Genomic DNA, 27,816 nt, shown 5'->3' with positions numbered 1-27,816 from the left:
GTAGAAAGATCCAGTATGTAGCTATTACGGTCACCCATGAAATTAGCATATTCATTTACAATAGACTGCATAACTAGAGGTCTGTAAAAAGAAGCAACGAATCTACTGGTAGCCTGCTTTTCAAGTGATTTGCTGCCACCTACTGCCTGGCTGGTCAGTCAAATGAAGACACATTAGAACTTGTGATTCACGATATTCAGTTCTCTTTTAAGACTCATTAAAAACATTCATAAGGGGTATTTACAAAAAAAGGGTCATTGTGACTGTAAATGAGGTATAAATGCAGATAGTGTTTATAAGTGTTGCAGAAAGGCATTTTGATTATGTGTCCTGAAGCCCATGCCAACAAAGTGTTAGTCGACATAAAATGTGTGTACAAATCTAAAGAAGGAAGAAACACCGGGTGGTGTCGTTTCCCCTAAGTTAACGCCTTTTCTTTCCTGTCAAATAAAATACGCTTTGTCGCAAGTTAACCAGTGTCAAGCGCACGGAGACGGAGCGTGATCTACAAGAATACCTACAAATCTGGAAGGTAACCTCACTCCTGCCATATTTTTTTATTAGTTTGACGACTTACTTTACAAGTAGCCTACAGTAGGTCTGGGTTGGGGGGTTATTCACAAAGAGCTGTGGAGTACTATATTGTTTCATCATTTGTTTGGGTGCGAGTAGGTTGAGTAGGTTTGCCTAATGTATTCAATTCACGTGTTGACCAAAATGTGACCATGAGTGTGTGTCCTGAAAACTTATGAAGAATCTTGAACTTGGTTTTTAGCCGTATATTTGGTCGTTGGAGAATGAAAGCTATGGGCAAAGTTTAGGAAAGAATGCACCTCTTTATTGCATAATTTAGGGGAGAGTCGGGTCGAAAGTCATGGAGGGCGAAAGTAACGTGGGTATTTTCTCGAAAACGATGGGAGCTGCAATTTCGTTGTTACTACAGATAACATTGAATGAGCTTCATCCAAAATTTCGGCGCCATCGGAAGTCGTTCTGATCTACTAATCGTTCGGATCTACCATCTGAAAACTTTTTTTGCGCGAGTTAAAAGTAAAAAATGGTCCAGTAAGTCTTTTTTTTATAGTAGAATTGTGTTTACTCGTTTAAGTTAGGAAACATCTGTAATTGTCTTCACACATCTAGTGAGTAAATGATAGCAGAGGTTGCAAGTTTCATGTTAGCAAGTCTTGGATCCACGTTCCATGGAGGGACTAAAGTAGCACTCTTTCGTTTCGCGATATTTACTTTTATAATTATAATTTTATAATGACTTATAATGCATTTTCTTTTGTTATATTTATAGAAAATGACGAGAATTAGAATTAGTAAGACATAGAGAGGTATCTTTTCAACGGAGACATATGTGCTAGTGTGAAAGCTATCTGTGCGGACAAGCGCAGATAAACATGGCTTATGCCATGTGACGCTTTCTAGATTAACAAAACATAAGCAACAAACATTTATCTTCAGGTTTAATAAAACGTTAGGCAACGATTCGAGGGTGATTGTTACGAAAATCAGCTGACATAATGTGGCTTCCTTGCCTGCAGATTGTATGTTTTTCAGGGCCAAAATACTGGAGGGGAATTCCAAAGGAACAGGAACTTGGCCTCTAAAAACTAAACACTGGGCAGGTACATTAATGTTTCGTTTTCCCAGAAGCTCTGGGAATGCCCATCATATCTATATTCAGTTTAGTAAAGTTTTCACTGTTGCGAAAATCAACTGACATAATGTTTGAGAATTATTCAACAAGGCGGCACGAATGGTGCAGTGGGTAGCACTGCCGCCTCACAGCAAGGAGGTCCTGCGTTCGAATCCCCGTCGGCCGGGGCCTCTCTGTGCGGAGTTTGCATGTTCTCCCCGTGTCTGCGTGGGTTTCCTCCGGGTACTCCGGTTTCCTCCCACAGTCCAAAGACATGCATGTTAGGCTGATTGGAGAGTCTAAATTGCCCGTAGGTATGAGTGTGTGAGTGAATGGTGTGTGTGCCCTGTGATGGACTGGCGACCCGTCCAGGGTGTATTCCTGCCTTTCGCCCAATGTATGCTGGGATAGGCTCCAGCCCCCCTGCGACCCTGTTCAGGATAAGCGGGTTCAGATAATGGATGGATGGATTATTCAACAAGCATCAGAAACTCATGATATTGCCTGCTTTTATTGACAGGTTTAATACATAAATTATGTTAGAGGATCAATTTTAGCTATTAATCCCAAATAATGCATTTCAGTACGATTAATCTTGTTTCGCAAAACATTTTATTGGTTGCGCACGGTTAATTTGGATGAATTTCGAACCTATAGCATTTATTGAATCGACACAAACATGAAATTATGTCTAATCGTACATGTGTTGAAAGTAAAGAGAATTACAATCCCCAAAAACAGAGATAGGACACACATTGCGCACCCATAGTTTACCGTTACTTTCGACCCACTCTTATGTTACTTTCGTTCAGCTGGGTAGGGACAAAAGTAACATTGCGCTCGGCCCGTTCTCCACGTATTCATGTCAAAATCATATATTCTAGAATGAAAATTACAGTTGAAAATAGGGAAGGACCTGTGCAAGTTGTGTGTCATTGTGTAGGATCTCTATCTCTATTCATTTGTAAATGGGATCAAACAAAAAAGTGTTAGATTCATCCCGGCTCTCCCTTACCTCTGTTCTAAACTCAGATAAACTGCCTAAATAATATATAATTCTGGACCTAGCTAAATGTTTTTGTCAACAAAAAATACTTTGCTGATGCTTCAAAGACTTGATTGAATTGCAATGTGTACCTATGCCATATAGAAAAGAAAACTTATTTTACATGTATAGTAGGTCTATCTTAAATGAGTTTGGGGGTGCATTCTGGAACAGTTGTGCAGTCGCATACAATAATATATCATAATTTGTTTGGGTAAAGTTTCTTAATTTTATTAAAGTACAGAAAGTAAAAATGGCAGCTATGACCAAGATTTGAGACAAGGTTTCATCCTCCTTATTGCATATAATACTGTCCTAACCTCATGCAAACTGTAAGCATTATTGTTCTGAAAGATTTTTTAAAATACAGTATAAACTATAAATGACTAATGTATCAATGACTTGACTGATTTGCATTGTTGACCTGCGCCATTTACATTTTAGAACCCGTGTGTAACACTACTAATTTTAGAAATATCGCAAAATCCACAATCCATACCACTTTAACAGCATGGGCATGTTCTGCAGATCTCATTTAGTTAGCATTTTGAATTTTTTACAGTATAAAGGGAGAAGAATGTCCTGGGCTGGACATGACAACATGGGCCCTCGGCCTCTTTGCCTGCCGAGCCGCTCCAAGCCAACCAAAAACTCACCCTACATCATGTACCACGGCACCAGCAAGGAGGCTGCTGAAAGCATCATGAGGAACGGCTTCACTCCCTCAATAGACGGCATGCTGGGGCCCGGTGTGTACCTCAGCCGCAACATCCAGAAAGCCAGCCGCTACCCTCTGAATTTAGCCAATGCGGACCGCAGGGTCCTGGAGCTCAAAGTGAATGTGGGGAGGGTGAAGAAGATTGACCGCCAGGGGCACCCCCTGCAGAAGACCTGGCACGACGCTGGCTATAACACAGCCTGGGTGCCCCCTAACTGTGGCATGGTGCCCAGTGGTGAGGAGGAGGACTGTGTCTGGAATCCCCATAGAATCAAGGTCATCAGGGTCATCAGGGTTATTTAACCACTGTTATTCTACTGTAACGTAAAATAAGGGACATGACACCATACGGTTCTTTGTAAGTTTTGCTGTCAGAATCTTTGGGAAATCATAAATGCTGTAATCCAGGCTGTTAGCAATCATAGTGTAATATTTCCTGCCTAGTCTGTCCCTGTACATTTGTTTCGACTGTCATAAAACAAGGTTGAAGAAACTGCGGTTTTACATGCAATAAATATACATATTTGAAATGTCTGAAGACTGACTTCCCTGGTGTGTTTCTGTTTCCGCAGTATTTACCCTGTGATTCACCCATGGACCTAACTGGGTGACTCATTCATTGAAATGCTGCTGTAGGACCACAGGAGGTTAGGAGGTTATCCTGCTCAGGTATTGAATACTACTATGTTTGAAAGGATCACACCATGACACAGTAGCATCAACACAACACCTGTTTACTTACGCATTCGCGACCTCCTAGACCAGAGCAACACAATTCTATACCTATCACTCAGGCATATGATGATTGCAGCACAGTAGAAACATGCTATAACTCACTGATAACCCAGTGTACAGACATTGCATTGGCCTGGGGGCGATAACACTGCCAGATGCCCTTGCTTTCATGGTAAGTAGTGAACTCTACAGAGACCAGTTGAGGACCGTTGTTGGTGGTAATGGGCTTTGGGAGACCCCAGCAAGAGAAGAGGGAGTCTCTTATGACCTGAGAGGTCACAGAGCCGGTAGTGGTGAGCTCTGGCCATTTGGAGTGTAAGTCGTAGGCAACCGCCAAGAAGCGTTGTTGGTGGGGAACCCCATGGATCTGTCCACAGATGTCCAGCTGTAGGTGATCTCAGGGCTGAGACGGCCAGGCAAGAGGTTCCAGGGGTGGGGGAGCCTGGTGGCCAGTCTTGCCACGCTACAGGCCGCCCCTGGATGTCGGTGCAGAGCTGAGAGAGGACAGGGCAGAGGCTTCCTTGAGCTCCTGCAGAGAGACAGTGGTCTGCAGCCTCACGCTCACCCACTGAGTACCGCTGCTCAGTCTGGTCGACGCCTCTCTGGATCTGTGACAGCACAACCCCTATCACTGTGGCTGACGCCTCACAGGTCACAAGGGTGGGGCTGGAGATGTCGAAGTGAGTCAGCACTGGGGGTGGAGTAAGTTGCATTTTGAGGGTACGCACAGCATCGCTACATGCCTGAGACCACACCCATGGTTCGTCGTTATGCAGCAGCTGGTGCAAGGGGGCTGGGGTGGCAGAATACTGAGGGAGGAACTTCAGGCAGTAGCCCGTCATGCCCAGGAAGGAGGTGAGCTGAGTGGCTGAACTGGGCTCGGGGCTGGCCTGAATGGCGTCCACATTGGACTGGAGTGGAGTTATGCCACCTGCTGAATGCCGGAACCCCACAAACTCAATGGCTGGCACTGAGGACACATTATTCAGTGTTGACTGTTAGCTTGTGCTTGGCTAGGGCTGCAAAGACCCTGTTGAGTTGCTCATTGTGGATTTAAGTGGTGGGCCCGTGTATGACAACATCGTCCAGATATATGGCCATACCCGGTATGACAGCCAGCACAGACACCATGATGGCCAAAAGGCATCCAGGTGCCGCAAAACACTCCAGCATGTGTCACAAAAGCAGGGGTCTCTGCTGCTGGGATGGAGAGGCACCTGTAAGCAGCCTGAGGTCTAGCTGGGAGAACACTGTAGAGCTGTAGGACGGAGCTGTGAGCTCTTCTGAGGTGGGCAGTGGATACTTTTCAGGGATCACTGCCTTATTCACTGCATGTAGATCGACACAGACACGCAGGGCTCCTGACGTCTTCTTAGCCACCACGAGGTTTGAGACCCAGGGCGAAGCGTCCACTGGCTCAATGATGCCAGCTTCCAGAAGCTGCTGTAGCATGGCCGAGACCCCATCACATAGAGCCAGCGAGAGGTCCGTGAACAGAAGTAATAAATCTACTGGTAGTCTGCTTTTCAAATGATTTGCTGCCACCTACTGCCTGGCTGGTGAGTCAAATGAAGACGCATTAGAACTTGTGATTCACGATATCCGATGAACTTCAAAGACTCATTTAAAAACATTCATATGGAGTATTTACAAAAAACGGTTCATTGTGACTGTAAATTAGATATAAATGCAGATGTGTTTATAAGAGTTGCAGAAAGGCACATGGCATTTTGATTGTGTGTCCTGATGCCCATGCCAACAAACTGACCCCCGTCTAAAGAAGAACGACACACCGGGTGGTTTCGTTTTCGCCGAAGTTAACACCTATATTTCCTGTCAAATCAAAAATGCTTCGTATTTGTTAATCAGTGTCAAGCGCACGGAGACGGAGCGTGACCTACAAGAATAATTACAAATCTGGAAGGTAACCTCACTCCTGCCATATTTTTTTATTAGTTTGACGACTTACTTCACAAGTAGCCTACAGTAGGTCTGTGTTTGGGGGGTTATTTTCAAAGGCCTGTGGAGTACTATATTGTTTCATCATTAGTGTGGGTGCGACTCTTGAACGCGTAAATTAATTGAAAGTAGGTTTGCCTAATGTAATCACTGCACGTGTTGACAAAAATGTGGCCATGAATGTGTGTCCGTATTTAGCCGTATATTTGGTCGTTGGAGAATGAAAGCTTAGGCAAGAATGCACCTCTTTATTGCATAATATAGGGAAGAGCCGGGTCGTCATGGAGGGCGAAAGTAACGTGGGTATTTTCTCGAAAACGATGGGAGCTGCAATTTCGTGGTTACTACAGATAACAGTGAATGAGCTTCACCCAAAATTTCGGCGTCATCGGAAGTCTACCGTCTGAAAACTTTTTTGCTTGAGTTAAGTAAAAAATGGTCCAGTAAGTCTTTTTAATTTTTTTATTGTAGAATTGTGTTTACTTGTTTTAGTTTGCAAACATCTGTAATTCTCTTCACACATCTAATGAGTAAAAGGTTTCAATTTTCATGTTAGCGAGTTTTGGATGATAGCCAGGGAGAAGAGACAGGAGAAAGGACAGGGATGGAAGTAACGTCCCATGGAGGGACTAAAGTAACATTATTACTTTCGTCTCGCGATATTTTACTATGACTTGTAATGCATTTTCTTTAGTTATATTAATAAAAAATTACGAGAATTAGAATTAGGAAGTCAACAGACAGGTCTCTTTTCAACAGAGACATATGTCCTCGTGCGACACAAGAACAGATAAACAGTGCTTATGTCATGTGACGCTTTCTAGGTTTATAAAAAGGATGAAGTTAACTAATCGTTTGTAGTTCCAGATGTTTCTTTTTCTTGCACTTTCTTATGATTTCTTAAATTAGTCAAAAAATATAGATTTGATAAGCTAAGAGTCCTCACAACAAACATTTATCTATAGGTTTATTAAAACATTTGGCTACGATTTGAGGGTCACTGATGCCAAAATCAACTGTCATAATGTTTGAAAATGATTCTACAAACGCCAGAAACTCACAATATAGCCTACTTTTATTGACAGGTTTAATAAATAAATTATATTCGAGGATCTAGGATTTCTAGAATTTATTAAATCAAAACAAACATGTAATTATGTCTAATAGTACATGTGTTGAAAGTATAAAATACTTTGCTGATGCCAACTGTCCTAACCTCAGACAAACTGCTGACATTATTGTTATGCAAAGATTTTGTAAAATCATAAATTGACTAATGTATCAATGACGTGATTGATTTGTGTTGTTGACCCAGCCTGCGCCATTTACATTTTAGAACCCTTGTGTAACACTACTAATTTTGGAAATATCGCAAATCCTCAATCCGTACCAACACCGTGCGCATGTTCTGCAGATCTGATTTTGGTTGAAATTAGAATTTTTTACAGTGTAAAGGGAGAAGAATGTACTGGGCTGAAGATGACATGATGGGCCCTAGGCCTCCTAGCCTGGAGAGTTACTCTGAGCCTGTCACCAACCCATCCTACATCATGTACCACGGCACCAGCAAGGAGGCTGCCGAAAGCATCAGGTGTTATGGCTTCTCTCCCTCTGTTATGTATGGTGCAGAGAACCCAGAAGCAGACCACAGGATAATCGAAAAATCAAAGTTTAATGTTCAGTGGTCAAAGGCCAAGAGATCCAGTACAAAGTCAAAAACGAAAGGCAAAAGTATAGTCGAAAAAAACAAGCGAGAGGTCAAAGTCCAGGAAATCACAGGGTGAAGGTACAAAAGGGCAAAAACAAACTCGTAGTCAAAAAGTACAAAACAACACGTCGAAATACCAGAAGCTCTGATGAGCAAACAAAACAAGAGGGCAAGGCAGGTACGGAAGTCAAGGCAAAGGGGTGTATATCAAGAATCTCTATAATAAGGCTTACACACAATCGGCACTTACTAAGATCAACGTTCTGACAAAGAAGCATACTGAGACTGAGGTTTAAATACAAGAGGGAAGATGACAATCTAGGCGGGGCAGAGGAAAAGGTGGGCTAAACAAATAGACAACAGGTGGGGAAACATAATAGGGTAATAATATAATAACGGGAGTGAGACGAAAACGCGGACTGGATGCACGAAACAAAACATGTAAAACATACGGCTCCAGATTAGGGAGTAGACATTTGCATAGTTTGAAGACGTAGTGATAGTTAGAGACAGGTGCGAACACTTCGCTGAAAGTAAACGAGTAATCAGGGATAGCATAGGGAGGCGGAGTTACAGAACAGGGCAGAAATACTAAAAGATAGCGTTAGTGAGTTAGTTGCGTGAATATTTCTAAACTACCCAATAAAAGTGATTGTTAGTTAGTTAGTTAGACAGACAGTAAGTGTAATAATCGGATTAGTACTGTACAAAACCTAGATTAGTAGTAGTTAGTAAGAATCGTGCTTTACAACATTTAACTACCAAGAAAAAGCAGGAAGTAAGAATCGTGAGTTTTAGAAAAAATGTTGAAAAACCGAAAACTACCGTAACCACCCGAATAGTGGGACACGCAGACGGGGAGTGACTAGACTGGTAAACATTCAGACGCAGACATAACAGGGGAGGACAATGGAGAACTGTAATGGGAAACATAAACCAGGTAACTAAGAAAAATGAATAATAAGCAAGACTAAACATGAAAACATACAGAACAAATACAGAAACATTACACCCTTGAAGGACGGCATGCTGGGGCCCGGTGTGTACGTCAGCCGCGACATCCAGAAAGCCAGCTGCTACCCCCTGAATGTAGCCGAAGGGGACCGCAGGGTCCTAGTGCTCATAGTGAATGTGGGGAGGGTGAAGAAGATTAACTACCAGGGGCACCCCCTGCAGAAGACCTGGCATGCAGAAGGCTATGACACGGCCTGGGTGCCCCCTAACTGCGGCATGGTGCCCAGTGGTCTGGAGGAGGACTGTGTCTGGGACCCCTGTAGGATCAATGTCATCAGTGTTATCCAACCCATTCCACAGCCATCCCCAATCAGTGTTATTCAACCCATACAACAGCCGTTCTGGTTCTGTAATGTACTATAGGGGGCAACTGCTGTTTTACATTAAATAAATAAAAATATTTGAAAAGTCTGAAGAGTATCTTCCCTGATGTGCTTCTGTTTCTTCAAAAATTAGAACCAGTCCCTCAGGATTTAGCCTGTGATTCACCCATGGATTTAACTGTGTGTCACATTCATTGAAATGCTGTCATCGGCCTACAGACAAGATTGTGCAAGTTATTAATTTCTTATCCAAATGTTTTATTTTTCAGTGGTAGGATGACATCGTTATTTGTATACATTTGCAAAGGTACATCCAACACTTGGGAAGACACATTGTAGGAAAAAAGTGTTTCCCTTCAATCTCCTCTTCGGGAGGTGAAATATTGACTCAGTTGAGTTAAGGTCTGGTGATTGATTTGGCTAATCTAAAACCTTCCACCTTTTCTCCCTAATGAAGTCCTTTGTTTGAATTCATCCTGCTGCTACCATCATGAGTTACATCAAGATTAGTGAGCCTACTCCAACAGCCATGCAAGCCAAGCCCTGACCTCCACCTTGCTTCACAGATGGGCTCGTATGGTTTAGATAATGAGCAGATCCTTTCTTTCTCCACTCTTTGGCCTTTCCATCACATTGGAAGAGGTTCATCTTGGTCTCATCAGTCCATAAAACCTTTGTGGCTCATTTCTGTACTTCTTTGCAAATTGTAATCTCACCTTTCGATTCTTACTACTGATGATTGGTTTGCATCTTGTGCTATAGCCTCAATTTTGCTGCTCTCTAAGTCTAAGGCAACAAGAAACACCTGTCAGTCACATATTGCAATACTTTTGCTCACCTAAAAATGGGGTGGTCTGATACAAAAAGTGATATGTTCTAAGTTGTTTCAAAAATTGAGATAAAAATACCTGGAAATAAAAGCTGAAATTTGTGTCTGTCATCTCATGTCCATCGTTTCCCCTCAAAATCAGTTGTGTTCAGGATACAACAAAAGCGAACGAATTGACAGACTTTCCACTACCGCTGTTTTTGTTGTCGAGTTGAACAAGGCACTTAATCTGAATTGCTGCAAAATTGCGTACAATTAGTTAAAACGTCTCGTATGCAAAACCCCACGCTAACCCAATGACGGAATTTAGCGGGGGCCGAGGGGGGTTTTGCGTGCTTGTCCTTCTGGCGTTGCTGGGAGAACATTAGTAGGGTTAATTATTATCCTCCGTACAAGAACAGAGCACAATTATGTTTAAGAATATACTGGGTCTGTTGCCATGGGTCGGATATGGATTGACCTGCCCCATATCCCGCTTACAGCTGGCCAGAAACGGATCAGTACAATTCTTAATATTCTCCGTTCTCAAACGGGGCCGTATTGTACGCTTAGTGGTTACTATAGTTTTACTCGTTTATCGGACTCCATTTAAAATATAATTTAGAAATTTGGGTTTGCAACTTACGCGGACCTCGGGAGTGATTACATGTACCTGTGCCACCATTACTCAATATATGCTCTCGCGATTAACATTATTGCTGAAATCTCAGTTCGGTGTAGAACTCAAAGGCTGAGGGTCCAGTCAACACAATACATGCACACCTGCCATGCTAGTTGCGAGCCCAGGTCGGCGTAGCTAATTTGACAGGAACCAGCGCCGTAACGCCCAGGGGTTCCCTTCGCGTCAAATCACAAGAGACGTGCGTGGCAGAAACTTGCTGGCCTGACAGCTTAGAACTATCACTTATGTGCCAAACTGCCGATCGGTCAGTCTTTGGCCTCCCTTTTCCCCATCAATATTCAGTTGTAATTTAGGCTGAAAAGGTACAAGATGAATTAGAGTCATGGAGATCATGCAAGTTACAAACAAAATAGTTTATTCGCAGACAGGTAGGTTATTAGCTTTAGAATATCATAATCAATTACAAAATACACAAATTAAGAATAGAGATAGAGTAAATAATCATACCTAGCCTGCTTGGACTACACACAAACACAGAGTATAGAATATGCCATGTGGAAAGTCGAATACGATCTTCCGCTGCTACACATACATACATACATACATACATACACAAGACATGTTGTGTGGGAAGTTGAGTACGATCTTCCTGATACTTACATACACGTACAATATGCTGTGTGGGAAGTTGAATACGATCTTCCCAGATTGGTCTGTCTCCCTTGCTTTTATGCCAAATCATACGTTTGGAACCAGGCGGCAGTGCCATAAATCAACCTGGAGGGGTGGTCAAATCTGGAATTTAGACCCCCACCGTTGGGGGTTGTTGAGTAGGGAAAATGAGATGATTACCAAGAGAGGACGTGTAGGTTTTCCCTTGGGTTACTGAAACTATAGTTTATTAAATTCCATTTGGTATGAAATGTATCTCATCCGATTCCTTGATTTTATCAGATCACATCCATACCAAACAGATTACCCTGTTTGGTATTGTATGTTTTATTATGTTGCAGTTATCATGAAACTTCCCTCCTGATTATCCATTTTACATGCAATTCCTGTTACCATTACATAAGACTTAATGCAATAATACAAGGATCACATGGGCAATGTTTTCAAGGTGTTACCAGGTCTATTTACTATCTTAATAGCAGTTTTGAATATTTCATCTAGGAGAGCAGTCCCAAATGAGGGCACTGTGGCATTGTCCGGAGTCTTCCCCCTTGGAAGTGACCAGGTATGGGGTCACAGGGAGGTCACCAATGTTCGGGCGGATTCTTTTCCCATGACCCAACTGGCCTTGGACCACCCATACATCTTAACTCCCCAACAGGTAGTCTAAACAACATTGAAACCCCAGCTCTCAGGCCCCTCACAAATGGCAGCCCTTCCTGACCTTAACCACTATGCTACAGGCCGCCCCATCATATCTATGAATGCTGTAGTTGGGAGTTTTCATGATAACTGAATTATGCTGTAAATATGTATTTGTGCCTCTCATGGTAATATACCTTTTGGATAAACCTGATTTGGGTGAATGAAAGGAAAGGCGACACAACCCCAGATTGGTTTCTTCTCCTTATCTCCGAAATCCAGGCCTTAGTTCTTGACCCTAAAAGTGAGTCACCCATCTATAATTTACAGCCAGGCCCACCAGGCAGGGGGCTAAAACACATGGCTTCTACAGAGACAGCTTTTGCCCAGTTTCCCCTCGGCTCCTGAATGGTTATGCTATCAAAGGTAGACTGTTACAAAAACTAGACCATTACACCAGTCGCACTGAACCAATCAGAATAAGACCAAACATTACTATATTCTGACCTGGGATTATCATGAAACATCTTTATACCATCTCAAATATTCCTGTCGGGAATGTGAGAAAAGGGGGGGCCCCAGGGCCCAAGAAGGCGCCTCTAAGAATCCTTCTCTAGCTCTCCCCCACAGGCATGTGTGCCAACGATGGGGGCTAACAATGTATGCTCCAGGAGGGGGAAGTCAGCAAGCTGACCAGCGCCTGACTGGCTTACACGTAACTCTCATGTAAAATTGGCAAACGGCCAAAAACAATACGTTACCAGATTGGAACAATGTATGAGGGGCATTCCTTAGTTTACAGTAATGTGGACTCTAAAAAAAGAACAGCCTAGAATGGTTTCGTTTTCGTCGCAAGCTACTCATTGTGTAGCGCACGGAGAGGGAACGTTATCTACAAGCATAACTACAAATCTGAAAGGTAACCTCACTCCTGCTTTATTTTTTGTATTAGTTTGACGACTTACTTTATAAGTAGCCTATTTGGGGGTTTATTCTCAATGAACTGTGTTGTACTATATTATTTCATTATTTGTTTGGGTGCGAATCTTGAACGCGTAAATTGCATGAAAGAAAGCTTGCCTAATGTGTGCAATGCACACGTCGACCAAAATGTGGCTATGAATGTGTGTCCTGAAAACTTATGAAGAATCTGGAACTTGTTTTTAGCCATATATTTGCTAATTGTAAAATGTAAGCTATGGGGAAGTTGATAAAGTTTAGGCAGGAATGCACCTATTTATTGCATGATATATGGGAGCACGGGAGTTAACAGAGGTCGAAATTTCTCAGAAACATGGGAGCTGCAATTACGAGGTTACTACAGATAACAGTGAAAGAGCTTCATACAAAATTTCGGCGCCATAGGAACACGTTTGCTAGAGCTACCGTCGGAAAACCTTTTTGCGCGAGTTAATTAATAAAACGGCCCCGTAAGCCTTTTTCGGTTATCGAATTGTGTTTAGTTGATTAAGTTAGCAAACACATGTAATTTTCTTAACACATCGAGAGAGTAAATTATTGCATAGGTTTGAAGTTTCATGCTAGCAAGTCTTGGATGCTAGCCAGGGAGAAGTGACATAGAGGGTACGGACGGAAGTATCGTCCCATGTAACACTATTACTTTTGTCCCGCGATATTTAATGACTTATAATGCATTAACTTCAGTTACATTGACACAAAATGACGAGAATTAGAAATAGAAGACACAGCGAGGTGTATTTTCAACATATGTCCTAGTGGGAAGGTTTATGTGCGCACAAGCGCAGCTAAACAGAACATATGCCACGTGACGCCTTCTAGATTTATGAAAAGGATTAAGTTAACGAATCGTTTGTAGTTCCAGATGTTTCTTTTTCTTGCACTTTCTAGTGTCTAATCTTACCCGTTGTTAGGGCTACTAGTTGAAGCCCACAGTAAAAACATATACAGAAAAGGTATTTGTTCTCCTCTAGTTCATTCTATATTGCAAATCTACTACCTAATGTTTGAAAATTAGTCTACAAATATGTGATGATTCGAATTGTGACTGCTTCATAAGCTTTGAGTCCTCACAACAAACATTTATCTTCAGGTTCAATAAAACGTTCGATTCGAGGGTGACTGTTACGAAAATCAACTGACATAATGTCTGAGAATTACTCTACAAACATTAGAAACTCACGATATAGCCTAATTTAATTGACAGGTTTAATTCATAAATTATATTCGAGGATCTAGTGTAACTATTTAACCCAAATAATGCATTTCAGTCCGATTAATCTTGTATCGCAAAACATTTTATTGGTTGCGCAACATTGTTTACGCATGATTAATTTGGATGAATTTCGAACCTGTAGCATTTGTTGAATCGATACAAACATGAAAGTATGTCTAATCTTACATGTGTTGAAAGTAAACAGAATTACAAACCTGAAAAACAGAGATAGGCCACACATTGCCCACCCCTAGTTTACCGTTACTTCCGACCCATTCAACAATTGTAACTACATAGAACAGGTGCAGGCCCACCAGGCTCCATTGGCCCCATGGCGGGCAACATGAAATACTTTTATTGGCTCTATATTGCTGCTCTCTAAGTCTAAGGGAACAAGAAACACATGTCAGTCACATGTTCCAATGCTTTTTTTCACCTAAAAATGGGGTGGTCTGATACAAAAATTGATATGTTCCAAGTTGTTTCAAACATTTAGATAAAAATACCAGGAAATAAAATCTTAAATTTGTATCTGTCAGCTCATGCACATCCAATTGTCTTCAGGGTACAAGAAAAGCAAAGGAATTGACCTTGTGGTTCCAATACTTTTGGAGCGGTCTGCTTCATCCAACACTTGGTAAGACACATTGTGGGATACACCAAATACTTAGCATTACAGTAAAAAACTGTAGGATGGGAATGAAATGTAATATTGAAAATGAAAATGTGGAATTATATGATCCTTGACAGGGTACAGAAAGGACACAATTTGTATCTGTGTTTTAACTAAGCGTGAATGCTTGCATTTGTGAATATTTAATAAAACAGTATTTGTTCATTTAAGTTCAGTTTAGTAGAAAGATCCAGTATGTACCTATTACGGTCACCCGTGGAATTAGCATATTAATTTACAATAGACTGCATAACTAGAGGTCCGTAAACAGAAGTAATGAATCTACCGGTGCCTGCTTTTCAAGTGATTTGCTGCCGCCTACTGCCTGGCTGGTCAGTCAAATTAAAACATTTGACTTGTGATTCACGATATCCAATTAACTTCAAAGACTCAGTCAAAAATATTCATAAGGGGTATTTACAAAAAAAGGTTCATTGTGACTGTAAATGAGATATAAATGCAGATAGTGTAAGAGTTGCAGAAAGGCACATGGCATTTTGATTGTGTGTCCTGATGCCCAAGCCAACAAACTGATACTCTGCATAAAATTTGTGTCCATGTAAATGACCATAAAACTCATACCATAAAGAAGAAAGAAACACCGGGTGTAATGTAATGTAATGTAATGTAATCGGTTTCTTCATTTTCGCCAAAGTTAACGCCTATATTTCCTGTCAAATAAAATACGCTTTGTCGCAAATTAACCAGTGTCTAGCGCACGGAGACGGAGCGTGATCTACAAGAATACCTACAAATCTGGAAGGTAACCTCACTCCTGCCATATTTTTTTATTAGTTTGACGACTTACTTTACAAGTAGCCTACAGTAGGTCTGTGTTGGGGGGTTATTCTCAGAGCTGTGGAGTACTATATTGTTTCATCATTTGTTTGGGTGCGACTCTTGAACGCCTAAATTAATTGAAAGTAGGTTTGCCTAATGTAATCAATGCATGTGTTGGCAAAAATCTGACCATGAATGTGTGTCCTGAAAACATATGAAGAATCTTGAACTTGGTTTTTAGCCGTATATTTGGTCGTTGGAGAATGAAAGCTATGGAGATGTCCATAAAGTTTAGGCAAGAATGCACCTCTTTATTGCACAATATAGGGGAGAGCCGGGTCGAAAGTCATGGAGGGCGAAAGTGACGTGGGTATTTTCTCGAAAACGCTAGGAGCACAATTTCGTGGTTACTACAGATAACAGTGAAATGGCTTCATCCAAAATTTCGGCGCCATCAGAAGTCTACCGTCTGAAAACGGGGTTGGGTTTTTTGCGCAAGTTGAGTAAAAAATGCTCCAGTAAGTCTTTTTTTTAATTGTAGAATTGTGTTTAGTTGTTTAAGTTTGCAAACATTAATAATTTTCTTCACACATCTAATGAGTAAATGATAGCATCGGTTTCAAGTTTCATGTTAGCGAATTTTGGATGATAGCCAGGGAGAAGAGACAGGAGAGAGGACAGGGATGGAAGTAACGTCCCATGGAGGGACTAAAGTAACAATATTACTTTCGTCTCGCGATATTTTACAATGACTTGTAATGCATTTTCTTTAGTTATATTAATAGAAAATTACGAGAATTAGAATTAGGAAGTCAACAGAGAGGTCTCTTTTCAACAGAGACATATGTCCTCGTGGGACACAAGAGCAGATAAACAGTGCTTACACCATGTGACACTTTCTACGTTCATAAAAACGATGAAGTTAACTAATCGTTTGTAGTTCCAGATGTTTCTTTTTCTTGAACTTTCTTATTATTTCTTAAATTAGTCAAAAAATATAGATTTGATAAGCTAAGAGTCCTCACAACAAACATTTATCTATAGGTTCATTAAAACGTTTGCCTACGATTCAAGGGTCACTGATGCCAAAACTGTCATAATGTTTGAAAATGATTCTACAAACGTCAGAAACTCACAATATAGCCACAATATATATACTTTTATGGAAATATCGCAAATCCTCAATCCGTACCAACACCGTGCGCATGTTCTGCAGATCTGATTTTGGTTGAAATTTGAATTTTTTACAGTGTAAAGGGAGAAGAATGTACTGGGCTGAAGATGACATGATGGGCCCTAGGCCTCCTAGCCTGGAAAGTTACTCTGAGCCTGCCAACAACTCATCCTACGTCATGTACCACGGCACCAGAAAGGAGGCTGCTGAAAGCATCAGGTGTTATGGCTTCTATCCCTCGAATGACGGCATGCTGGGGCCCGGTGTGTACGTCAGCCGTGACCTCCAGAAAGCCAGCCGCTACCCCCTGAAAGTAGCCGAAGAGGACCGCAGGGTCCTAGTGCTCGAAGTGAATGTGGGGAGGGTGAAGAAGATTGACCGCAAGGGGCACCCCCTGCGGAAAACCTGGCATGCAGCAGGCTATGACACGGCCTGGGTGCCCCCTAAGTGTGGCATGGTGCGCAGTGGTCTGGAGGAGGACTGTGTCTGGGACCCCCGTAGGATCAAAGTCATCAATGTTATTCAACCCATACCACAGCCATCCACCATCAGTGTTATTCAACCCATACAACAGCTGTTCTGGTTCTGTAATGTACTGTAGGGGGCAACTGCTGTTTTACATTAAATAAATAAAAATATTTGAAAAGTCTTAAGAGTTAAGAGTCTTCTCTGATATCCCACAGACAAAATTGTGCAAGTGATTAATTTCTTATCCAAATGTTTTATTTTTCAGTGATAGGATGAAATTGTTTTTTGTCTACATTTGCAAAGGTGCATCCAACACTTGGTAAGATACATTGTAGGAAAAAAAAGTTTTTCTCTTCAATCTCCTCTTCGGGAGGTGAAATACTGGCTCAGTTGAGTTAAGGTCTCAGTCATTTGGCTAATCTAAAAACTTCCCTTATGAAGTCCTTTGTTTAAATTCATCCTGCTGCTACCTCCACTGTGCTTCACAGATGGGCTTCTATGTTTTAGATCATGAGCAGATCCCTTCTTTCTCCACACTTTGGCCTTTCCATCACATTGGTAGAGGTTAATCTTGGTCTCAACAGTCCACAAAACTTTTGTGGCTGATTTCTGTACTTCTTTGCCAATTGTAATCTCACCTTTTTATTTTTACTACTGATGATTGGTTTGCATCTTGTGCTATAGCCTCTATTTTGTCTAAGGCAACAAGAAACACATGTCACTCACATGTTCCAAACTTTTGCTCACTTAAAAATGTCTGATACAAAAGGTGGTATGTTCTAAGTTGTAAAAAATCGTTATAGAAATAGCAGGAAATAAAGTTTGAAATCTGTCATTTCATGTACATGTACAATGACGAGAATTAGAATTAGAAGACACAGCAAGGTCTATTTTCAACATATGTCCTTGTGGGAAAGGCACTTAACCTGCATTGCTGCAAAATTACATACAATTAGTTCAAATGTTTCATAACTCTCATGTAAAATTGAGCGGCTAAGAAATTTTCAACTTCAGCTGCTGGAACGATATGTTACTGCATGAATCACTTATCAAAGGCACGATTTTCGAGGGAAACTCTACAGCAATGTGGTCTCTAAAAAAGAAGAACCTGGTAAATGCCAGATGGTTTTGTTCTCGTCACAAGCTTACCGCTACCCCAAGCGCATAGAAAGGGAGCGTGATCGACAAGCATAACCACAAATCTGAAAGGTAACCTCACTCCTGCTACATCTTTTATAAGTTTGACGACTTACCTTACAAGTAGCCTACTTTGGGGTTTATTCTCATAGAGCTGTGGAGTCCTATATTATTTCATCATTTGTTTGGGTGTGAATCTTGAAGGTGTAAATTGCATGAAAGTAGGCTTGCCTAATGTACATATACATTATATTACATTAACAGCATTCATCGAGAGCGATGTACAGTTGATTAGACTAAGCAGGAGACAATCCTCCCCTGAAGCAATGCAGGGTTATGGGCCTTGCTCAAGGGCCTACAGCTGTGCGGATCTTATTGTGGCTACACCGGGGATCGAACCATCGACCTTGAGTGTCCCAGTTATTTACCTCATGTACTATGCCACAAGCCGAGAGTGAAATTTCTCAAAAACTATGGGAGCTGCAATGATGTGGTTACTACATATAACAGTGCATGAGCTTTGTCGCAGGCGGCACGGATGGTGCAGTGGGTAGCACTGCCGTCTCACAGCAAGGAGGTCCTGGGTTTGAATCCCCGTCGGCCGGGGCCTCTCTGTGCGGAGTTTGCATGTTCCCCCCGTGTTTGTGTGGGTTCCCTCCGGGTACTCTGGTTTCCTCCCACAGTCCACACACATGCAGGTTAGGCTGATTGGAGAGTCTAAATTGCCCATAGGGATGAGTGTGTGAGTGAATGGTGTGTGTGCCATGCGATGGACTGGCGACCTGTCCAGGGTGTATTCCTGCCTTTCGCCCAATGTATGCTGGGATAGGCTTCAGCCCCCCTGCGACCCTGTTCAGGATAAGCGGGTTAGGATAATGAATGAGTCCATCAGAAAACTATCTTGTACAAGTTAAATAACAAAACGGCCCCTTAAAGGTACAATAGGTAAGACGTTTGTGTTAAAACACTGCTGCAAGACCATCCTATCATTGAAAAACGCTCACTGACATGTTGACTCACCCCTTGCCTGTGTTTATCGTCCTTAAATTCGGGTTTCAAAGTTTACATTTGTTGGGCCATCACTCTGTATCCAAACATTGTCCAGCTGTACAACAATTCAAACTCATTTGTTGAAATTTAGTTAAAACTGCCACACCCACTCCTCATTGGCCTCCACTGGCTTCCTATTGCTGCACGCATCCGCTTCCAGGCCCTAGTGTTGGCATTTCAGGCTGCTAAGGGGACTGCCCCACCTTACATACAATCCTTAATCACTCCCTACTCCCCAGCTAGACCACTCCAGTCTGCCTGCTCTGGTCACCTTATGGTTCCCTCACTACAAGCATGGGGCGACATGGCTCAGGCAGTAAGAGCAGTTGTCTGGCAGTCGGAGGGTTGCCGGTTCGATCCCCCGCCCGGGCTGTGACGAAGTGTCCCGGAGCAAGACACCTAACCCCTAAATGCTCCTGAAGAGCTGGTTGGTGCCTTACATGGCAGCCAATCGCCGTCGGTGTGTGAGTGTGTGTATGAATGGGTGAATGAGAAGCATGAATTGTACAGCGCTTTGGATAAAGGCACTGTATAAATTCCAACCATTTACCATTTACTACGAGCACCTGGCAGTCAAGCTGCACGTTCACGCCTGTTTTCCATTCTGGTTCCTCAGTGTGCTCCTGCATGTTGCGCCACGTGGGTAGAGAACCCCAGAAGGGCCCGCACAACGCAACCCTGCAACCGTTATGCATTGGGAGAGGTATGCGAAGGGGTCTATTTCCCTAGGGAAGTGATGGGGAGATCAGCACCATGGAGAGAGAACCCTCTACCTGCAGGTCCAGGACCCCGGACAGCGCACGTAAGTGAACACGGTGGAAAACTACTGACTCAGCTGCAGCTCTTTTCCCTAATGAGCAGGGGAAGATATTTAAGGCGCGGTCGAGGCTGCAAACGGAGTCGGTCGGCGCCTATGCTGAGGAAGGAAGAGCAGAGGAAAGATCCTCTACGGTACTGACCTGGAGGATTAAACCTAAAAGGAGGCCCCACCATTACCAACGGACACGTGAGGATAATTGAGCCCCCTTACCTAACCCTATCTCTGTGTGCTTCCCCCAGCCCTGACGCGGCCCCGGAGGGAAGAAGGAAGGAGGCCCTGAAGAATACCCTGGTCTGGGAAGAACCTAATTTAGTTTTGCCTCAACGGCCCTTTTATTTTCTCCCGTTTTACTACCCTTGCCCTGAGGGGGGGCGCTATCAGCAATACCCCAACGAAAAAAAAAAGAAAACAGAAAAAATAAAAAGACTAATTTTTTCTGGATTACTGACTCCTGTGTCTTGGTTTCCAGCTGGGCCCACCCACGGCCTCAGGATTTACCCCCAGGCACCACATATGGTGGAGGATGCGGGCACACTGATGCCACGCTGGGAAAGTTGGTCTGGACGGAAGAATCAAGGTCAACGCGAATGGAGGCCACACCCCCCAGTGAAGGGAGACGAAGGACACGGCTGGCTGCACCTACCCTGGCCGAGATGCAAGAGGCAGAAGCAGAGGAGGAGTCCCGAGGGATGATGTTGGAAGCGGTCATCACCGAGCTGGCAAAGTCCCAGCGGGCCCTGCAGGAAGCGGTGGTTGAACTCTGTCGCCTATCTCCACGCGACGGGTCGAGATGGACCCCACGAGATGTATTGATGAAGATGACGGGCGACGATGACGTCGAGGCGTACCTCCACGTGTTCGAGCAAGCAGCTCAACGTGAAGAATGGCCGCCGGCAGACTGGGCGGCCATACTAGCCCCTTTCTTAATGGGGGAGGCCCAACAGGCCTACCGGGATATAGCCGTGGCTGATGCCACCGACTACCTCAAGTTGAAGAAAGCCATCCTGGCCCGATATGGGCTCAGCCTCCCCACACGAGCCCAGCGCTACCACGAATGGTCATATGATGCCTCCCAGCCTACCCGGTCCCAAATCGCCGCCCTGACCCGCTTGACTAAGAGCTGGCTGGCCGAGGGAGAGGGGCCACCCCTGTTGGAGAGGGTCGTGTTGGACCGATGCACCCGCGCCCTACCGAAGGAGGCCAAACAATACGTAGCCCAGGTGGGATCCGCCTCGGTAGACCTCCTAGTGGCCCTCCTTGAAAACCATCAGGTAACCCAGCAGATGCTCCAACCAGAACGCACCGAAACCCAGAGCCAACCAACCCAGGGCCCACAACCTGTGAAGCACCCACCGCCCCTCCCTAACCCAAATCGCCGGGGCAGACCCAATACAGGGAGACCACGGCCTGAGTGGAGATGCTACAACTGCGGAGAGGAGGGGCATCTAGTCAGGAACTGCCCTGGGAAGGAGGTGTCCAGGCCCACCGCCAGTGGTGCGAGCAGCCCCGTGCACCCCTGCCTGTACCTGACCACCTGCTGGGCACATCAGAGTACGGAGGCCCCCAGATTCCCGGTACGAGTGGGGGACCGGGACACTGAAGCAGTGCTCGACTCGGGCAGCGCCATCACCCTGCTGCGACCAGAATTTGCGGGAGAAGAGAGGGGTGAAGAGGTGGCTGTGGCATGCATCCATGGGGACACCAGGAAATACCCCACGGTGTGGGTGGACCTAATCACCCCACGGGGAACCCACTCGGTGAGAGCAGGAGTGGTACCAAATCTACCCGTACCTGTGTTAATGGGAAGAGACTGCCCTTTGTTCCGGACCTATTGGGAGGAGGGGTCCCGGTCTCCGAACGAGATGAGGCCACGACGGCCCCGACGGGCGGCCCGCCGCACCCCCCTTCCAGTCTGGGCAGTGACATCTGGGGACAGTGAAGTAGAGGCCCCGCTACCAGAGTGGGAACGCCAACCAAACCCCCCGGCCACCAGTGGAACCGTCACCGCGACCGAAAAAGAGCTTGGGGAGGCCCTGCCCCCGGAGAAAGACGTCCGTCTGGCCTTCTCGGATGGGCCCCGAGAGACGAGCGAGGAGGCCGAAGCGCCCACCCGCTTCGGCACTGCCCAACTAAACGAGCCCAAGTTCGCTCAAGCCTGGAGAGACGCCCGAGACATTAACGGGGTACCCCAAGGGGCGGTGAGTACACCAGCTTATCCCTTCTTCAGGGTAAAACGTGACCTGCTCTATCGGGTCTGTAACCCACAGGGGGAGGAAGTCGAGCAGCTGCTCGTACCCCAACTGTTTGTGTCCCGAGTCCTCTATTTAGGCCACAATCACCTACTGGGAGCCCATCTGGGAAGGGAGAAGACCTACGAGAGGATCCTGGCGAGGTTCTATTGGCCCGGGGTGAAAAAGGCTGTGGAGGACTACTGCCGCCACTGCGCTGTGTGCCAACTCCATAGCCCTAAGGTAACCCTGAGAAACCCACTAATCCCCCTTCCTGTTATCGATGTACCCTTCAGGAGGATCGCGATGGACATCCTGGGGCCCTTGCCGAAGTCCAGCCGGGGACATCGGTACATCCTGGTGATCTTGGACTATGCGACTCGCTACCCAGAAGCTATCCCGCTCAGGACTGCGACAGGAAAGGCAGTGGCCAAGGAGTTGTTCATGCTCTTTAGCCGGGTCGGGATAGCGGAGGAACTCCTGACAGACCAAGGGACGTGCTTCATGTCAGGGGTCCTAAAAGAGATGTGCCGGCTGCTACACGTGACCCAACTGCGGACCTCCGTCTACCACCCCCAAACCGATGGGCTAGTGGAGAGATTCAACAAAACCCTCAAGTCCATGCTGAGGAAGACAATCGAGACTGACGGTAAGGACTGGGACCAGCTCTTACCCTATCTCCTCTTTTCAGTCAGAGAGGTACCCCAGAGCACGACCGGCTTCGCTCCATTTGAACTATTATATGGCCGACGACCTCGGGGACTACTAGACCTGGCAAAGGAGGCCTGGGAACAGCAACCGTCCAAAACCCGCAGCCTGATCGAACACGTGGAACAAATGGACCGGCGGATGGCCCAGATCTGGCCTATGATGAGGGCCCACATGGAACAGGTCCAACAAGAGCAAGCCAGGCTGTATAACCGGGGAGCGCAGGTGAGAGAATTTGTCCCAGGAGACAAGGTGATGATCCTAGTCCCCACCAGTGAGTGTAAATTTCTGGCCCAATGGCATGGGCCGTATGAGGTCGTGGAGCGCACGGGACCAGTGAACTACCGGGTGAGGCAGCCGGGGCGACGACGCCACCTCCAGATCTACCATGTTAATCTGATGAAGAGATGGCATGAGCCACCCCCAGCTCCGACCCCAGCCCTCTCCGCCCAGTGTGTCCCACCACCGACCCCTGATGTGAGGATGGGAGAGCAGTTGAGCTGCCGGCAGAAGCAAGCGCTATGTGAGCTGGTCGACCGGAACCGGGACGTCTTCTCGACTATGCCTGGCCGCACCCACCTGATCACCCACGACATCAGCACCGAACCAGGGAAGACGGTGAAGCTACGACCCTACCGAATCCCGGAAGCTCGCAGACACGCCATACGGGAGGAGGTGAGGAAAATGCTTGACCTCGGGGTCATTGAGGAAAGCCGCAGTGCCTGGTCCAGTCCCGTGGTGCTGGTCCCCAAGCTGGATGGGAGCTGGCGGTTCTGCAACGACTTCCGCCGGCTGAACGACATCTCCCTGTGTGACGCGTACCCCATGCCGAGAGTGGACGAACTCATCGAGCGGCTGGGACCGGCCCGATTCATAAGCACCCTGGACCTGACGCGGGGATATTGGCAAGTTCCCCTAACCCCCCGTGCCAGGGAGAAGACGGCCTTTGCAACCCCCACGGGCCTCTACCAATACACAGTCCTCCCCTTCGGCGTACATGGAGCCCCAGCCACGTTCCAGCGACTGATGGACCAGGTGTTACGGCCCCACCAGATGTATTGCGCAGCCTACTTGGATGACATAATCATACACAGCACCGACTGGGACAGTCACGTCGGCAGGATCGAAGCTGTGCTGACGTCACTGAGGGAGGCCGGGCTGACAGCTAACCCTGCGAAGTGCCGGCTCGGACTGGAGGAAGCGGCCTATCTTGGCCACACTGTCGGGAGGGGACGGGTGAAGCCCCAGTCGAACAAGGTCGACAGCATCGTCACCTGGCCCCAACCGGCCACCAAGAAGCAGGTGAGAATGTTCCTGGGTCTGGTGGGGTACTACCGACAGTTTGTTCCAGAGTTTGCAGCACGAGCAGCCCCGCTCCACGACCTCACCAAAAAGGAGCAGCCCAACCGGGTCCAGTGGAACCCCCTCGCCACTGCAGCCTTCCTGGACTTACGGGCAGCCCTGGGGGAGGAACCGGTACTGATCACCCCTGATTTTAAGAAAACCTTTGTGCTGCAGACCGACGCATCGGAAGTGGGACTTGGGGCTGTACTCTCGCAGATCCAGGACGGAGTGGAGCACCCAGTGACGTACATCAGCCGAAAACTCCTCAGCCATGAGAAGAATTACGCCACGGTCGAGAAGGAATGCCTCGCCATCAAATGGGCAGTAGGTAAATTACGCTACTACCTACTCGACCGTGAGTTCTTGTTGGTGACTGATCATGCCCCCTTAAAATGGATGTACCTTAACCGGGACAGCAATGCCCGAGTGACCCGCTGGTTTTTAGAGCTGCAACCCTACAGGTTCAAGGTGGAGCATCGTGCTGGGAAGCTGCACCAGAATGCTGATGCGCTATCCAGGAGAGAGGATGGCCTAGGGGCAGACGCTCCCGCCCGGGGCTTGGAGCTGAGGGGGGGAATATGTGGCGCCCCTGCTCCTGCATGTTGCGCCACGTGGGTAGAGAACCCCAGAAGGGCCCGCACAACGCAACCCTGCAACCGTTATGCATTGGGAGAGGTATGCGAAGGGATCTATTTCCCTAGGGAAGTGATGGGGAGATCAGCACCATGGAGAGAGAACCCTCTACCTGCAGGTCCAGGACCCCGGACAGCGCACGTAAGTGAACACGGTGGAAAACTACTGACTCAGCTGCAGCTCTTTTCCCTAATGAGCAGGGGAAGATATTTAAGGCGCGGTCGAGGCTGCAAACGGAGTCGGTCGGCGCCTATGCTGAGGAAGGAAGAGCAGAGGAAAGATCCTCTACCGTACTGACCTGGAGGATTAAACCTAAAAGGAGGCCCCACCATTACCAACGGACACGTGAGGATAATTGAGCCCCCTTACCTAATCCTATCTCTGTGTGCTTCCCCCAGCCCTGACGCGGCCCCGGAGGGAAGAAGGAAGGAGGCCCTGAAGAATACCCCGGTCTGGGAAGAACCTAATTTAGTTTTGCCTCAACGGCCCTTTTATTTTCTCCCGTTTTACTACCCTTGCCCTGAGGGGGGGCGCTATCAGCAATACCCCAACGAAAAAAAAAAGAAAACAGAAAAAATAAAAAGACTAATTTTTTCTGGATTACTGACTCCTGTGTCTTGGATTTCAGCTGGGCCCACCCACGGCCTCAGGATTTACCCCCAGGCACCACAAATGTAAAATCCAATGGCGTGGGGGCTTATTCTTTTGTTGCGGCCCAAATTGCACTCCAGACAAGCAATCACTGAAACTCTGTATACTATTTCTTATTATCCAAGCGATGACTACACATCGGAAGCAACAAGCAAATTAGCCACAAATTAGCCACAACAAGCAAACTCAAAACTGACGCTCTGGCAGGGGTGCACAACCCCAATGGCTGGTCTGCGTACATTTCTTTTTTGTTCCAAACAATTGCTTTGATTTTATTTTCCCGAGAGCTCTATAAATTACCCTGGTTCAAGCATATACTTCAGCAGAGTAAAACGTGTGCTCTCCACCAGTAGGTGAGGCCGAAACAATCCGCGTCATCGCCGCTGGATCTAACAAACTTATTTTACAAGTATAGTAGTCTTGCATGAGTTTGTGGGTGCAATCTGAAACAGCAGCAGAGTACCATACAATATAATTTTGTCATTTGTTTGGGTAAAGATCCTTGAAGTACAGACATTTGTGAATTGTAAAAATGCCAGCTATCACAAAGTTTCTCACTTGCACCTGTTTATTGCATATACAGTACTACTGTCCTAACCTTAGGCAAACTGCGGTCGTCGAAGCAAGTAATCCTTATAATATAGTATAATATGTTTATTTTCTGAATTGAGCGGTTCATTACATTACATTACATTACATTACATTAATGGCATTTGGCAGACGCTCTTATCCAGAGCGATGTACAGTTGAATCTGAAACTTCTTTTAACAGTAATGTAGATTTCAACTGTCCAGTTTCAAACAATAATTATCTATATAGGCATTCCATGAATGATTTCAGTTGAATGTAACAAATTGCATTCAAACTTAAAGTGGGGGAGAAGGAAATTCTGGCAAGGCCCTGCCCTGGTTGTGGTGTTTCTTCAGTGACATGCTATGCAGGAGGTCAGGCCCATAGATTGCAGGCCTAGGTTAGGGTAGGCTAGGGTATCAGTGTGTCTTTGATGTCAGAGGACATCAGCATTCTTAGAAGCAATAAATCTCACCCCATCCAATTACCCTGGTCCTCTCTCTAAGGCCATAATCTAAACACTACATATCTTACACTGCCAACATAATTTCTTTTTCTAAACACAGGGAAAGATTTTTGTAAGATATCAAATAATTAGAAAATATTTCCCAATATATCAAATACTTGATTGAATTACATTGTTAACCATTTACATTTTAGAAACTGTGTGTAACGTTCATTATTTTGGAGAAATCACAAATCTACAATCCATTCAAAATGAACATCATGAGGATGCTCTGCAGACCTCATTTTGGTTTCATTTATTACAGTACAAAGGGAGAAGAACCTACTGGGCTGCAAATAGTATGGGCCCTAAGCCTTGGCTGGACAGCTACCGCGAGCCTGTGAACGATTAAACCTACGTCACGTACCACGGCACCAGCAAGGAGGCTGCTGAAAGCATCAGGTGTAACGGCTTCTCTCCCTCGAAGGACGGCATGCTGGGGCCCGGAAAAGCCGCGACATCTAGAAAGCCAGCCGCTACCCCCTGAATGTAGCCGAAGGGGACCGCAGGGTCCTAGTGCTCATAGTGAATGTGGGGAGGGTGAAGAAGATTGACCGCCAGGGACACCCCCTGCAGAAGACCTGGCACGAAGCTGGCTATAACACGGCCTGGGTGCCCCCGAACTGTGGCACGGTGCCCAGTGGTCTGGAGGAGGACTGTGTCTGGGACCCCAGTACGATCAAGGTCATAAGGGTTATTGAACCCAATTAAATGAAATATATGAGCTAAGGAGCTTCACAAGGAGTGGACTGAGCCTGGAGTCAGTGCATCAAGAGCCACCACACACAGACGTGTCCAGGAAATGGGTTACAAGTGTTTCTAGTGTCAAGCCACTCCTGAACCAGAGATAACATCAGAAGTGTCTTACCTGGGCTAAGGAGGAAAAAAACTGGACCTTTGCTCAGTGGTCCAAGTCTTCTTTTCAAATGTATTTCATTTTGCATTTCATTTGGAAATCAAGGTCCCACA

The 27,816-nt window shown here is 45.5% G+C and overlaps 1 pseudogene; it reads left to right on the top strand.

Moving 5' to 3' along the window:
* The first annotated feature begins 405 nt into the window (after positions 1-405).
* Positions 406-27,558, top strand: LOC133133350 (uncharacterized; annotated as a pseudogene).
* The last annotated feature ends 258 nt before the right edge of the window (positions 27,559-27,816 follow it).

Source organism: Conger conger, chromosome 7 (assembly GCF_963514075.1).
Source record: "Conger conger chromosome 7, fConCon1.1, whole genome shotgun sequence".
Classification (NCBI taxonomy): Eukaryota; Metazoa; Chordata; class Actinopteri; order Anguilliformes; family Congridae; genus Conger; species Conger conger.
This window is presented reverse-complemented; position numbering and strand designations above follow the sequence as displayed.